Below are 14,144 nucleotides of genomic sequence, written 5' to 3'. Positions count from 1 at the left end.
GGCAGCGGTTGACGTGTAGCTGTTCTGCTCGTCTGGGGCTGGAACGCGCTTTCTTTCTGCTTCGGCGGCTTTCCTGTCACCGCATGAGGCCTAGGTGCTGGCAGGCCACACGTGCTTCTGCATAACTCCAGTTCCACCCTCAATTTAAGTAGTTTATTGTCATTCTTTTGGCATTTTGTCGCGGTGGGAATGTCGCTGGATTAGGGGGTAATTTACTCAGTGTTTCTATTATTGAAAGGTCCTTGTGTCCGTGTGATGAACGATTTGGGCAAACTGAGCACTGAGTTTCTTGATTTCTTCAAAAGAAGGTTTACTTTTCATAATCCTTTTAGTAGTCTTTTAAGGGCCCGCTAGTTTATTTAAGCACTTAAACTGATTTGTGTGCAACAGGCTTGGGACCAATAAGTGAAGTGTTACTGCTTGCTTCGGTTCCCAGCCGTGAACAGCGTTTAACCAGCTTGGCCCTGTCTTGTCTGTATGAGAGCAGAATAACCAGTGGCGATGTATGCATTTTAATGTAAAGTACTGAACATTTGTTGAACTTTTTTTACTATGCTGACGTCCTGTTGTGGGATTCGTCACAGTTTTTATGCTAGTTCGCGGGCAGAGTGCCACCGCAGGTTTATTTAATCAGTTAACTGTTTATAATCGGGGCACCATTGTATTACACTCTGATATGTTCTTTGAGCACCATTTGTAATATTTTTGTACAGTGCAAATGTCCCTATGCACTGTGATTTTAATTTAATAACCTCAACTATTCGTATGTATTTGGCAAGAATCTTGGTAGCTGTTAGTTGGATTATGATAGAATTGTCATCAGATAAAAATATTTGTTTGGGAATGATAAATCGTGCATCAAGTTGGGCCACCCTTCCTCGTGTTTTCCTTAAACTAATCCCGATCGTTGTCCTGGGTCTCACCTGACTGCTTTGATCCATGGCTTTCAGGAAGTAATTTGAAAGAAGTGCGAGTTGGGTTTCACATGATCTACGTTTTTGAGATCCACGCTGGGTCGTGTGGAAGAGATCGTTCTGTTCGAGATACCTTATCATGTTCGAGCTCAGAATACGTCCTAAGATTCTACAACCAATGGATATCAGGGATATTGGACGGTAGTTTTGTGGATCATTGTGCAACCTTTCTTGTAGGCAGGTGTGAGCCATGCTTTCTGTTGTATTTAGATATTTTCGACCTCTGAATCTAAAACTGTCGTAATCCGGACGAAGTACTCGTTGAGGAGACGCAAGAGCTTATTTGGATCCGAAAGTACGTTTAAGTTTGACTTTCGCGTTAACTGGATACAACTACACGGCGACGTCATTATTAGTGGTAACGTCATCTACGCTGCTGCAAGAGCAAACAGAGAATGCGGTGTCCGTCCTTCGCTCATGCGGACTGCCCAGCGACGTCACGGCCCGGCTGCCGCGGCAAGGCGGGTGGGGGTGTTCCCCGCGGTAACTGTATGTGGCGTGCGTCAGCAGGCGGCAGCTGAACGGACGCCCGGACACGTGTCTCCGCGCTGGGAATCAGGCGTCAGCACCAGCGGCAGAGCGCGGCTGCCGTCACGACGGTGGCCCACAGGTAGAGGCGCTGTCCACAGCCTTATACACGAGCCAGGCACAAGAATTACCCGTGGTGTTCACAAATTAAATGCGCAAACTGACAGTTACTATGATGGAGCCAACGACGAATAAATGTTGTAGAATTTATTACAACCTTTACTTGGCCAAGGTCGCAATGTAGAAAACAGTGTTTACTAGTTTCAGCCGCTTCAAAGGTCATATTCAGATAAGAATACAAACATGCGACGTCTAAATCAAGAGGATAGGTAAGACACTTTTTCATTACAGTGTCAACATCCTTAGCGAACTGTCAACAGTTGCATTTACAATATGCTTCACATGCGTGTATTGTAAATACGACTGTAAGGTGACTTTTCTTATGGATGTTAACATTGCGGTGACAAAGTACGATACGCTTCACACACGTATTCCGTAAATACGATTGTAAGTTGACATTTCCTTATGGATGTTAACACTATAACGACGAAATGTCTTACTTATTCTCTCGACCTAGACGCCGCATGTTTGTATCCTGATCTGAAAATGACTGTTTAAGCTGGTGAAACTAGCAATCGCTGATAAAATATTAACTGGTTTCTAGTGGTGGTAACCACTTGACAATGGCAGAAGACGTCTCTGCCGGAAGCTTGTGGGCAGTTAACCTCTTGACGCGGCTTGTAGCCCTTGAATATTTTATTAATGGATATCGCCGCGAGAGCATGCGTTAGTTCGTAGTAATCACTGTTTTCTACACAGCGAACTTGCCCAAACAAAGGTTTTAATAAAATCTACAATATTCAAATGTACAGATTGTTGTTTATGTGCTGACTATTCCAGGTTCAAAAATGTTCAAATGTGTATGATTTCCTAAGGAACCAAACTGCTGAGGTCATCGGTCTCTAGACTTACACACTACTTCAACTAATTTATGCTAAGAACAACACACACTCCCATGCCCAAGGGAGGCGGGAGGGGCCGCGCAATCTGTGACAGGGCTCCTCTAACGTGCTGCAACTTTATGCTAGGTAATTACATTATTTCGTTTACTTGACAATTGTCGGAAACGCCCTTCCATTTCTGTTAATGGACGAGGCTTGATTTACCCGGGAAGACAGGTGCAATCGCTATAACTTGCATATACGAGGGTTGGAACTTGAATAGTGGCAGCTATTTATTTACAGCTCGTACAAAATATATACGTGTTTCAAAGTTTTACTGACATTCAGAGCAGTCACCAGCATTGGGTATAACCCGTTGCTAGCGATGTGGAAGTCGTAGGATACTCTTAGCAGTGCCAGTTGTGTTGACAGTTCGAGCGGCGCGGCCTATTGCCCGACGAACTTGTATCAGTTCTGAAGCAAATGCCGTGAAGTGTTTCCTTCAGTTTAGAAATCGAGCTGAACTCACGAGGACTTTGTCAGGGCAGTGCAGTAGGTGGTATAGCACTTAGCAGCCCAACCAGTCAAACAAATCAGTAACAGCTTGCACTGCACGTGCTTGAGCATTGTCCTACAAAATGATGGTCAGGTCCTGCAGAGAGTGTCATCACTTCTGTTCTCAGTGCAATTGAAGAGATCAAGGACTATTACATCTTGAAGAGGAACGTGAAGCCTTTTGATGTTCAACAGGTGCAGCTGGAAACATTATACTGTGAAACTAAGTTGTCTGAAGACAAGAGGAGGGATTTAGCTGAAATTATTCCATTTTCAAAAGAGGGAAAAGACAACCTTCTGAATTGAGTAAAAACAGGTATGATAGAACTTGTATCGTTATTTATGTTAAAGCCATTGGATACAATATGTTTCATTTTCTTCAAATTTTGTATCATTTTGCCCTTCAACTTAATGAGGTAGAATAAAAACATATATATGACACGAAAACTGTACAGTCTTTGTGTTTGTGTCGCAGTACTTTTATACTGCTTTTGTATAACTGTTATTAACATTTTGATGATTATCTCTAAATCAGAATTATGGCGTAAATGATAATTAATTGAAACCCTCAGTTGCCGACAGGTGTTGTTGATATACCTCGTTGGGGACAGTTGAAAACGAGTGCCCCGACCGGGACTCGAACCCGGGATCTCCTGCTTACATGGCAGGCACTCCATCCATCCGAGCCACCGAGGACACAGATGGACAGCGCGACTCATCCCTTGCACTCTTCCCGTGAGACCAACATTCCCAACTGTCCACAATCTACATACGTAATGTACCTAATAGATATTTACCCATCCACTCATTTCTCGCGCGCACGAAGGTGACGATTCCCGTAAGAGTTAGGGCAACCTGTGCGCATTCGTACAGACGAAGGTCAATGGCCGGGTAGCCTTTAATTATATATGAAGATAGTAACTGTTCTCGGATGAACGGATACCATTGATGACCGTGCAGCTTCTTTAGAATAAATGATAATTAATTGAAACCCTCAGCTACCGACAGGTGTTGTTGCTATACCTCGATGGGTACAGTTGAAAATGTGTACCCCGACCGGGAATCGAACCCGGGATCTCCTGCTTGCATAGCAGACGCTCTATCCATCTGAGCCACCGAGGACACAGATGGACAGCGCGACCTCAGGAACTTATCCCTTGCACGCTTCCCGTGAGACCCACATTCCATACTGTCCCGGGTTCGAGTCCCGGCCGGGGCACACATTTTCAACTGTCCCCATTGTGGTATATAAAAAACTCCTGTCGGCAGCTGAGGGTTTCAATTAATTAACATTTATTCTAGAGAAGTTTCACGGTCATCAATGGTATCTGTTCTTTCGAGAACAGTTACTATCTTCATATAGAATTATGGCGGTTTGCAGTATTTACTTACACGCCACATTTATTGTAACATTGACCAGAACAATGAAGGACTGAAACATATTTAACTTTTTTTCGCTTTGCAATCACACCCAGAGACCTGCTGGATGCTCCATACTCGTTCAATAAGCATTTGGGCATTTAGCTTCTGTTCACTCTATACAGAGAGGATGTATGTCCACCGAACCAAAATGGAAGCGGACATATTACAGTAAGGAAGAGCGGGTGTTTAAATTCACCATAAGAAGAAGAGACGCATTTCTGTAACTCAATGTTCAGAATAGCTGAAACTGTTAGCACGCCATACGGAATCCAACAACTGCGAAACAATCCCTGAACACTCGTGGGACAAAGCAAGAAAACGATGAAAGGCTGTCCAAACTATCTGGATGAACAACCGAATACAATAAAGGATACATAACAATTTGAAAGAAGACACCATAAGAACGGATTAAACGACAACGAGGTTAAACAGGTCTCCAATCCCAATTCTCAGTCCAGAGAAGAACGAAGACACAAGTGAGAAGACAGCAAGATGCACCAAGAACAGAAGATGGAATGCAGAAGATCTGGAAGAAAGAAGAGCCTGGACCAGAGGAGCTCAAGAAACCTTTTCATATCCCTTCCCATACAAGACCCTTTGTGCATTTAACTGTTTTCGCAGTACAAATATCCGATATTCCTTATGGCAAATTGCAACACTTTCAGATATCATACCGAGAGATTGGAGATGACTACTCATATGAAAACCTGGAGACGAATAGACCATTGATGAACCGACATAAAGATTCGTCAAATGAAGAAGATAATTTTCTGCCTCCAAGAATAGACCTCCAATACAACGTCGCCATAGGCACATGCGAAATGGAACAAAGGCAATCACGAATTCACAACACGCTCAGATCTTCAGCAACATTTCTCTCTGCGACCGTCATTCCATGCTCAGCGGAGATGCGGCGAGGCTAATGCCGATCGTTATTCTATGCTCAGCAGAGATACGGTAAGGCACATGGCTGATTGTCATTCCATGCTCAACGGAGACAACGCGAGGCCCTCGGCCAACTGTCATTCCATGTTCGACGGAGGCAGTTCGAAACACACGAAAAAGAAAGTGACGATTTCAATAAACCATCTTTAAGATGTAGGAGAAAGAACTATCTGTGGCCGGCCGGAGTGGCAGAGCGGTTCTAGGCGCTGCAGTCTGGAGCCGAGCGACCGCTACGGTCGCAGGTTCGCATCCTGCCTCGGGCATGGATGTTTGTGATGTCCCTAGGTTAGTTAGGTTTAAGTAGTTCTAAGTTCTAGGAGACTGATGACCTCAGAAGTTAAGTCCCATAGTGCTCAGAACCATTTGAACCATTTGAGCCAACTGTCTGTGACAGAACAGTATCCGAACAAACTGAAAAAAAGGTAAACTTGATGATTGTTGTTTAAAAATATTTAAATTTTGAAGAAATGTGTCAGCCACAGATCTCCATTAACGATGCTTTTAAAATTTTAATCTTGACATATCAATAATGCCCTCTGGGGTAGCTGCGTGATCTGAGGCACCTTGTCATGGTCCGTGCAGTTCTTCCGTCGGAGGTTTGAGTCCTCCCTCGGGCATCTGTGTGTGCTGTCCATAGCATAAATTAGTTTAATAGTTTAAGTTAGATTAAGTAGTGTGGAAGTCTAAGGACCGATGATCTCATCTGTTTGGTCCCTTAAGACGTTACCACAAATTTCCAAATATCAATAATATTTCCTTGTATTTCAAATTTTTCAACATGTTTAAGTTGAAAAAACCTAAAGTTTTCATTTTTGGGGTGGTTAGAATTATAATGTGTGATGTGTTTGTCAAAAATATAGGTTATATAAATATGAAAGTGTTTAGCTATTCCATTATGTCAATTTAAATTTTGTAAAGTAATTAGTGGGATTAGACATTTAATATGTTTGTAAAAGTCAAATTTGAAAATTTTTGTAAAGTTATAACGCCTAAATTTAAGATTTTTGTGGAATATAAATATATTTATGAATAGTATTATGCCTGCAAAGACATGTGAATGATGCAGTTAAGTTTAACATAGTTTAAAAAAATCTATATTATAAGAAATGAAACCTTCTTAGATTATAATTGATATGAAAGTTGAGATAAAATGAAAAATATTATAAAAGAGGAGGATAATGTTAAATGAAGGCTTCCTCAATTTCAATACGTATCCATCATCATTTAACATAAATCATGTAGTCAAAAACAGATCGGTGCCAAATATAAAATTTTTGGGATGATACAGATTTATAGATAAGCTCAGATTGTTTGAATTTAAATTAAAATTAAAATGTAGACAACCTCATTGAAAGAAAAAGGCCTTAGATTAGTTAAATAATTGCATTAAAATTAGAAAATTAGAAAGAATATGTTAAATTTGGAAAATAAAAAATCACTTAAGAGCTCAAAACAGTAAACATGAGATCAAGTACAAAGTAAAATAGAACGATAAGGAGACTAGATCGAACCACTGTTTAAGTTAATATTAAAATAGGAAGGTGGTAAGTAAATATGTCAATTGCTAGAGTCAACGTTTGCAAATAATTTTGCGCTGACTTCAATCAATTTTTCAACCACTGATTGACCCAGCGCAAAACTGAATATGGAAGGACGAGGATACGTAAGGTGGCAGATTAAATGAAGGTCAATTTCGCACCTTACATGAGAGTATTATACGTCGTAATGGGAAGGTGAATATGACACCTAACTTACTTCAGCGGAAAAGAGCAGATTTGCCTATAAGTATGGAAAGCAAAGAGATGACACTAAAACGACGGTATTAACACACCGATCCTATATACTGCATGTTAATGAGCAAAAGTGAAAGTAGCAGCTACACAAAATCAGAGAAAACGTTTTGTTTGGAAGCAAGTGCGTGTAGGCACGAAGGACGCACCACAGGCGGTACAATGGCAAGCTCTTAGAAGTCCTGCAGCGGGAGTCAACGAACCGGCAGGTTACTCACGCTGGAGAGCAAGTAACGGGCCATCAGAGTAGGATGGATAGAAGCTTTAGAAAACTGCATTTCGGAATTTTGAAATAGATATGAACAAACCGGTGATGCAGTTTATCATGTGAACAGTGCATTGTTTGGTCATGATATATGCATGTAACTTTTAGGCATCTGGAGCGGGCATAAAATGTTCGATTGGCGGAAACTAACTACGAAGGAGTAAAGGGCTGAGATTTCGATGCAGTTCAATGGTAGGGCCCTTGTGATTGCCAGAGAGAGTTTCCACAAAATAAAAGGAATGCTCCTATTGGTCGGAAAAAGCCGTGACGTGGAGCACGAAAGAACTCAGGTGGACAGTTTTGGTATGAAAAAGACAAGACTGAAAAATTCAGGGACTCTCCTCTGAAATGGCGTCAAATGTAGAACGGGGTGCATCAAGCTCTGTACGACACAGACGAGAAATTTGTGTGAACTCTGTGTTCGCTGCGGCTGACATTCAGCTAGATATTAGCTGTAGCATCGTTGAGCTCCAGCTGCGGAGAAACGAACCAGCCACTCAGTTAATTGTTCTTGCAAGAACTGAGAGGGCATTGTAATATGCATGCTGCTCTAGCCATGCACGTGCATATCACCATATTCCAAGACTAGGGATGAGTACATGTTTCCTCACCTAAAGAGAAACATAGGAGAGTTCCTGCTGAAAAAATCAGCAAAGGTTTGATTAGCTTTTATAGGAAATTCAGAGGACGAGAGCAGCCATGGAGACGACAGCTCATCGCAGCTAAGGTAAACACCGCGAGCAAAGGCGTAACTTGTTGGTTCACCAGCTTGCGACCACTGTGAACTCGAGCGACCTTGAGTAATCTTTTGTTCAGCTTGTCACAAAACTAACCATCCTCCGTAGACTTGATTGTCATCCTAAATAGTACCGAACTTAGAACCGGATTCGGATGATTTATCGTAGTGTTGGTCAACTTCATGACGTAGTAGTAAGAATAATGTTGTAAAGAAATTTCTAGTTAAAATTTGATATTGTTGTGCTTAGAGTTCACTTTATGAGGACGAGATGCGTTATCTTGACCACTGTCAAGACATTGTGACGTTGTAAACTGTGTAAATGCGTGTATTTCTGTGATAAAATTGCAGAATTAAAGCATTAAAGCATGTTTACAGATTAATCAAAGTTGTGCTCTCTCACAGAATAAGGATCGGACCTATATCGAAGTTTTAGAAAAGCTCGTCGAATCCAACTCGGTGTCCATTTTCCAGTGCATGTTCCGTTCCACCTGATTTTTCGGGATAGCATAGACGGAAACACCTTTCATGTTGTGTGCGGCGCTGTTCAATAGTGCGGACAGTCTGATCGACATAAAACTGCTCACACCATACAGTATTTTGTGTTCTGCGACATCATCGTCTGTCACAGGTTTCATTAGTTGCCGGATCTTTGCTGGGAACCTGAAGACTGTTTCGATTTTATGCTTTTTCAGGACCCTGCTAATCTACTTTGTTATCGAGGCACAGAACGGTAAAAACGCAATCTTCTTCGCGTCTTTGTCGGAGTCCCTCTGCTTTCGTGGCTTGGATGAAACTGCTTGCGAAATTTGTCTGCAGTTGCAACCGTTTTCCTTGAAAACTTTACGTAAGTGACTCAGTTCCCTCGGATGGTTTTCGGCGTCTGAGACGGTTTCAGCTAAATGTACCAAGGTCCTCAGTCTTTGTGCTGGATGGTGGTAGCTGGTGGTGTGCAGATGCTGAGCGCTTGTGGGAAACGCTGTGACCGAGAAGAGCTCTTCCAGGTTTTGATGTCCATGTGTCTATATGATGAAGGTATCGTCGACGTAGTGACAAAAATAACTAGGAGATGTACTCGAAAATCTCCATAAAAAGGTTGGCTACAACTGGAGCTAATGGGCTCCCCGCCACAACGCCGTCCGTCTGGTTGAAATATTCTCCATAATATCTCCTTCACCAAGGCGTAGACGTTTAATTCGATCGATGAAGGCCGCCGTATTCCTTATATGACGCGCACAATGTCCAACGTGCGTTGAGAGGAGGCTAGCCAAGTGATTTGCAAGTCCATTAGGACGGCAACACTGCCCTTGTCAGCTTTCAGGATGATGGTGACAGGATGTTTGGTGAGAGCACAGAGGCCATCGCTCTCAATTATAGTCGTGTTTTGTGCTGGAGGCTTGGATTTTAAAAGAATGTCGCTCTTTTCTCTACAAATTTCTTCTGCCGTTTCACTGGGAAACTTACGAACTGTTTGTTCAACACCACTTAATATGCCAGCAAAAGGGGTATTTCGTGGTGAAGGGGCGAAGTTAAGTCCCTTCGTAAGTGCTGAGATGGCACCCGTGTCAAAGTTTCTTTCTGTCATGCGGATCACGACACTTTTCGCAGTTTTTCGTTCTGTTGTTGTGAAAGACAACTGAATTTTCCTTTCTGCGTCTCTGTGACTCGCTGCGTTTATCGTGTTAGTTGTGCCACAGTTGCTGAGTCGATTCCGTCCCAATCCAAAGCCGAATGTGACAGCATCAGTAGTAGGTGAGCGGCCAAAAGCACACGGCCGTTTGTGTCCATCTGTTTCTGCTGAAGTTCATTCCCTCCCGGAGCATGGCGGAACTGGCACAGTGAAATATTCTTTTGGTTACTGCAGTGTCCATGTGATGCCATGTGATGGTTAATGATGGCAAAATGCGGGATCGTCTTTTCATCGCGGCAGCGTAGTAGAAAGGCTGGCGAGCTTAATAAATTGGCCTTCTTGACGTTCGGGCGTTTGAAGCTGCGTCACGTCTCCTTCCCGCAGAGGTATGTTATGCCTGAATGCATGCTCTCGCGACGATATCCGTTAATAAAATATTCAGTCAGTCACTTGACAATGGCAGAAGAGATTTTATTAACGGATATCGCTGTGAGGGCTCTCATTCGTGCATTGACATACCGCTTCGCCGGCCGCGGTGGTCTAGCGGTTCTAGGCGCTCAGTCCAGAACCGCGCGACTGCTACGGTCGCAGGTTCGAATCCTGCCTCGGGCATGGATGTGTGTGATGTCCTTAGGTTAGTTAGGTTTAAGTAGTTCTAAGTTCTAGGGGACTGATGACCACAGCTGTTAAGTCCCATAGTGCTCAGAGCCATTTGAACCATTTGAACATACCGCTTCTTTTATAAAAACATATTATGTAATGCTTTTCTTGAAGTTTTTCCAGCATATAGAAGACTCCATCTCTTTGCTTTTCTTGAAGTTTTTCCAGCAGATAGAAGACTCCATCTCTTTCGAGCGTGAGTCCGGTACAACATTATTTCTTCTTCAGGTGTTCTGTCGAAGATCGGTTGGTGACAAAATTAAACTTAACGCAATAATATACAGTAGATGCGCATTTACTCCACAATGTTCTGTCAAGTGGTTAAAATTCTGTCATCTTGGAGATAGCTTACGGTTATCGGCCGAAATATCTGAAGAAGAAATAAAACTGTACTGGATGGACGCTCGGAAGATGTAGGAAACTTATTGTGTATTTTTTGTTATTACGACGTTCCACAACCTTGAGGATACACGGAAAGAAATGTATAGCTATCCTTCATTCCATCATTGCGGAACATACTGCGACCATTGTCAGATTTGAAATAAAAATTCGATATTGGTTCAAAAAATGGTTCAAATGGCTCTGAGCACTATGGGACTTAACAGCTGTGGTCATCAGTCCCCTAGAACTTAGAGCTATTTAAACATAACTAACCTAAGGACATCACACACATCCATGCCCGAGGTAGGATTCGAACCTGCGACCGCAGCAGTCGCGCGGTTCCGGACTGAGCGCCTAGAACCGCTCGGCCACCACGGGCGGCGGATATTGGTTACGGAGGCCTTTATTTACAAATTTCAATGACGTATTTCGCCTGTGGCAGACATCATCAGATTATCTACAAACTAAAAAATACAAAAATACGTACAAGGCAAACGTCCTCATCCCATCTTGTGCAAAAACGTACTCTGTGGGGAAAGTCTTTATGCAAACTTACAAAAACTGGTGCACGGTGCAAATAAGTCGACAAGATGCGACTGGGTATGAAAAATTTGAAAATCTACAATGTCTGTCAGGTGGCTTCCTGAAAAGAATTTACAGTCCTGATCTTCTTTTCCGTATTGCTTTGTGTGCTCTTGTTTATTAGTGTGTTTGCTTCTAAAATTCCTGTGTCGTATATTGATATTCATGACATGCTTTACCATTGTTCAAGTAATGACAAATGTGATGTATTGGGCTAAACCATTTTACCCCTTATCCTTGAAGGTGGTCCATGACTGAAGCCTGTCAATATTTGAATTTAAAATAAAAGCGGCCGATAGTCAAACATGCATTTTATATATTACTCGACGGCTGTTGACAGTCATCTTCCAAAAACGTTTGAAACAGTGTTATCCATTATCGAGAAACATCCCCAAAATTGTATTGTATGGATGTCGGATGTCAGTTTGTGGGTGGTGGATGAGGTTAGAGTTGTTGTAAGATGATGTCCCATATGTACTCCATTGTGGACAGATCTTGTAATCGAGCAGACCAAGGCGACAATCCGACACTCTGTAGAAAAAGTTGGGTTACAAGAGCCGTGTGTGAGGGAGCGTTATCCTGTTGGAAAACACGCCCTGGAATGCTTCTAATGAATGGCAACCCAACAGGTCGAATCACCTGGCTGACGTACTAACTTGCAGTTAGAGTGCTTGGGATAACTACTAGAGTGCTCCTGCTACATCGGACCCCAGACCTTAACTTTAGGTGTAGGTCCAATATTTCTAGCACACAGACAGATTCGTCGGAAGCTCTCAACTGGCCTCCTAATCAACACACGGCCATCACAGGCACCGAGTCAGAACCAGATTTCACCAGAAAACACAACAGACCTCCACCCTCCACCTTCCAGCAAGCTCTTGCTTGACACCACTGAAGTCGCAAATGGTGGTGGTTTAGGGTCAGTGGAATGCACGCTAAAGCGTGTCTGGCTCGGAGATGTCCTTGAACTGTTAGATCTGTAGCAGTTCGTTGTGTCACTGTGATGCTATCTGTCGCTCATGTTGCTGCTGCAGATGAAGTATGATGCGCCAGAGCCATATTCCGAACACAATGGTGTTCCCTCTCGGTAGTGCCAAGTTACCGTCCAGGGCGAGCACCCCCTTTTAAAAGAAAGCCTGTCGACGTAATGCGTGACGTCACAAGACGGCTACACATCTGGTCCCTTCTTCAACAGTTTCACGGAACAGTGCTTGTGTATAGTCGTGTGGCGAGTTTCGCGTCACTTTACTATTATAGTGAATGGTGTTCCTGCGTTAGTGTACGTGATTTGGTTGTATAGTTTCTGTGCACTAAACTGGTGATCTTTTTTTCTTGCCTGTGAAAATTTCGTTGCCTGCAAAATGCCGTATCATTGCTCTGTGCCGAATTGAAGAGGAAATTACGACGGTGGACCAAAGGTAACTGTATTTAAATTACCGGAGGATGAAACAACGAGGAAGAAATGGTTGTCAAGTATTCGCAGAGATAACTTTACACCTTCTTCAAGTTCAAGAGTGAGTATTAGGTTTGTTTATTTCGTAAAAGAGGTTAAGTGTGCTGACAAAGAATAGGCACTTATGCAGTAAGAAAGGTCAGCGACATTTTGACTAATATATCAGATCTTAACTGCATAAGTAGCGAAGAAAACAATGTTTCGTTTCCTTGCCCTGGCAATTCTACAGTTTAGCTGGTTTAGGTTAAATGAATTCTGTATTCTGCAAGTTCAGCCAGTATAGCCCAAGCACAGTCATACTTAAGTAGTTAAATATCTCAATATATCTTTATACTCACTGTTTTTGCTGTTTGTTGTAAGGAATAAAAGTCGGTTTATGATTAAGTAGATGCACTTAAGGTACAGACGACTTTAGATGTATTCTGCTGTAAAAGTCTTTAGGAAGTTACCTGTTCAAAAACAAGTTATGTGGTGTACCCAGAAATTGAAAATGAAGTAAAAACGGTGTCTCAGTAAATTATTGAAGGGAATTTGAAGTCCATGCAAGGAATGTTACTATTGGTGACTTTCGACTTCACAATGCATAAATAAATATTTTACTTTAAAACCATTGACAGGAAAAATGAATGAGTACATGGATGGATTAATAGGCCATCACAAATTGCAAAGGGAGAAACTGTGAAAACATGTAAAAAATAAAAAAAAAATACTTGTGTATTTTACAAATTCTTACTTTCTGGGACTGGAATTTCAGATACATGCCAGTGGCCTACACAGCTGTCTTATAGATACACAGCTAAAGTACTCAAAAGCAATTGTGTGCTCATGTTTAGCCTAATAGGTAGCACATAACTGGCAATGTATTAGTTCATTATATTGTCAGTTTTTATGTAAGTTATGAACTGATACATCGACCAGGGAATAGCAGCTAAACTACAAAAGAAAAACAGTGTCTATCTCATAAAAAGCACTACCATTAAGTATTTTGTAGTTCTACAGGATACACTGTCTAAGAATTACTTTGAATTATTCTGTTACTGTTTCACATTTGCTTCTATGGACACACCTGTGTGAGTTTGGTGTGATCATGCTTTCTTGTATCCGAGGTGGGTGAGTGTGTGTGTGTGTGTGTGTGTTTATGGGGGGGAGGGGGGCATAGAGCAAGAGATTAAGCAAAAATCCCACCCCTCTAGTGAAAATATGAGCTTCAAGGCTAACTTATAAAAAAAAATTATCACTGTTATTGAATTATGCTACAAACATTAGTCAATGTTTGTAATTA

The 14,144-nt window shown here is 42.1% G+C and overlaps 1 non-coding gene across 1 annotated transcript; it reads right to left on the bottom strand.

The window, feature by feature from the left end:
• Positions 1-4,046: 4,046 nt before the first annotated feature.
• Positions 4,047-4,120, bottom strand: Trnaa-ugc (transfer RNA alanine (anticodon UGC)). Its single transcript has one exon. It is a non-coding gene; the product is annotated as a tRNA-Ala (tRNA).
• Between the last annotated feature and the right edge of the window lie 10,024 nt (positions 4,121-14,144).

This window comes from Schistocerca cancellata, chromosome 1, assembly GCF_023864275.1.
Source record: "Schistocerca cancellata isolate TAMUIC-IGC-003103 chromosome 1, iqSchCanc2.1, whole genome shotgun sequence".
In the NCBI taxonomy this organism is placed as follows: domain Eukaryota; kingdom Metazoa; phylum Arthropoda; class Insecta; order Orthoptera; family Acrididae; genus Schistocerca; species Schistocerca cancellata.
This window is presented reverse-complemented; position numbering and strand designations above follow the sequence as displayed.